The following is a 2,782-nucleotide window of genomic DNA, read 5'->3' on the forward strand; positions in this document are numbered from 1 at the left end:
AAACTTTTTGCCTTTGAACTGTAGTAAAAACACAGAGAGAAATCCCATGGATTTGATAGAAATTCTTAAATCCGTGTTTCTTTTGAGGGTCACTTCAGAAAGGTGCTAGGTTGCATTATATGCCTTTGTCTCTACTCTCATTTTCCAGTAAAACCCTACCTTTTTCAAATCTCACCCCTTCCAAAATTCTTGGCAAATTGTTAGGTTCGAAATTGCATCATCCAGACCAGGACCAGCTCTTATTTTAGAGACAGCGAGGTCTTTCCCCACCAGAACATGATAAAACTCAATGAATTTGTCTTCTGTCGTTCTGCCTTCCATACCCCAGGGGAGAATATGCATCTGGAGTTCCACAGATGGCTTTTGGTTTGATTTTAGTGGTGTTCAAAGGCCTCAGAGTATTCTTCTGCACGTATGTAGCTACACAGTAAGTAGCCTTTAGTGGGGATTTTGTGTGCTATCACCAAGCTTGCAGAGCTGGGCATGTGGGTATACAGAAAAAAAGTTACAAGGTCTTTTTCCGGACAATTGCCATATTTTTCTGTTTTCCAACATATAATAACTAACCATTTTCATCATGTTGGTATTATCTTGATAATGTATAACCTAGACTGTTCTTGTTGTGTGTGATATTGTTATCATAAATCTTTGTTGTGTTATACATGTATACACAAACACATCTACCAAATTTGCTCTTGAGGTCGCCACTGGCTAAAAGTCCACTGATCCTGAATATCTCAGACTAAATAGATCAATGAAGATTTTATAAATATATGTATACACACACACACATGAATCAAAAATTGTGACAGAGAACAGCTTACCCAGGGGTAGAGAGGTTGGTGCCATCATGCCAGATAGACTCTCTGCTGAATTGACAAAAAAAAAGTATGGTACTGAATCCTTAGCAATCAGTAGGTCCTTAGAAATGCATAAAGTCTCAAGAAAGCAGGAGTGGTCACTAATCATAAAGTCCATTAAGCAATGGTTGAGTCCAGTCAGGCTTTTAACAGGCTTTACTCTTCCATGAATGGGTCAATCTACAAAGAGAGAAGTGCAGAGTCCTTTTCTAACCTAATAAAGCCTTGATGGAAGGAGAGAAACAGATCGAATTCATTACATTACCTATCAGAGAAACGCAATGACTTGGCATAAAAGAAAAAAAAAATCTCTTCTTAAAAGAACTGGTCTTCTGTAAGACTCATTTTAGTTTTTAGTTTTAGTCTGGTTCCTGGGGGAAAAGGGCTTAAGATGAAGAAAAGACTAAGTCCCTGTCTTTTATACATGAAATACATTTCATATGTGAAAACATAAATTACAAGCAGGTTAATTTCCAGCAAAATCCCATTACTGGTGGTCATTAGTAGAAATCTAAAAGGAAAGAGGAGGGTTGTTAGTATCATAGATCTTCAGTAATAAAAAAGCAACAGCTGCTGGAAGTAAATGTGAGGAATTAAATGTAAAGACATTAGATTGCTGTGGATAGGGCTTCATAAAAGGTCTCGTTTGACCTACATATTTGTACCAAAAGCTTCACAAGCATCAGGCAACCTTGCTGCTTTTTTGTTGACTCTCCTAAAAATGCTACAAGCTGTATTAGCTGATGCAGAGATACTGCAAACAAAGGAAGTGGGGTGAGTAATTATTTAATGCTTTGGGGCCATGAACATGATAAAAAGGGCTTGAACTATAATGGGAAAAAGAATATTTGAGTTTTTTGATAAGAAGTAGAACTGTCAACATCTTGTCCACAGCTGGATTAGGAGGCAGACCAATTATATTTGTCACAGCAAAGAAAAAGTTAAGTCCTTTCTTAGAGGTGATTGGCCTAGCCAGATAATCTCTAGAAAACATCAGAGTCCCCTCTCTATACAATGAATTAGAGCTTTCCAGTGTTTGAAAATCCTGCCTGCAGGAAAGGACCATCCGTCCTACAGGACCTGGCTCTGTGGGTGCTGCCGTGCGACGACCCACTCCGAGATGCCCTCAGGGCCAGACTGCAAACCTGCAGCTGGCACACCAGAGCTTGCCCCCTGAGCATCGCTGGCTCTCCCAAGTCCACATATAACTGGGGTGATGGAGCATCGACCAGATGAACAGGTGAAAAAAAGGTAGGAGGCAGCAAAGTAGGCTTACAGATAACTCTAAGGCTGACCTTTCGGTGCATTATAGGTGCAACCAGCATTATCTGGAGGAATTTACTGGGCAAGAGAAGAAAGGCTCAAACAGGAGATTCATTTGGAGACAGGAACAATAGGCACATAGGCATACTTGATTTCATATTTTGTTTGTAATATGTGTTCACAACACATCATAACCTGATATGTCTGTCTTCTCTGAAAACTGGTTTTCAGGAGAGGTCCGGGAGAAAGTTTTCTGCATACAATTATTGGTAGTAAGTAGAAGTCTCATGAAAATACAGTCCCCAACTGCTCATTTGGCTGATGATCATTACTGCTCAGGAATATGACTGCCTTGATGATAACTCTACCCAGATGTGCTGGGTCTATGTACATAAGAAGAGCTGGGAACAATTTATGTATAGACTTGTCAGGGACAGGGGGTGGGGAAGGGGTGGAATAGGAAGAAAAGGGTTGTAGGTTCCTCTCTCTTACACCTTCCCCTCATATACACAATTTCTGCACCCAGTCCTAGTTATTTTTGTCACTTTTTTTATGGTTGGGGGACTGAAGGGAGGGTGAATGGTTTTCTGAAGGCCACTGAAGTATCTGGAATGAGACTAGGAATGAAATCATAGCAGGAAACTTCGACCTCAAGTCCA

Source organism: Egretta garzetta, unplaced genomic scaffold, assembly GCF_000687185.1.
Source record: "Egretta garzetta isolate BGI_Z169 unplaced genomic scaffold, ASM68718v1 scaffold96, whole genome shotgun sequence".
Taxonomy (NCBI): Eukaryota; Metazoa; Chordata; class Aves; order Pelecaniformes; family Ardeidae; genus Egretta; species Egretta garzetta.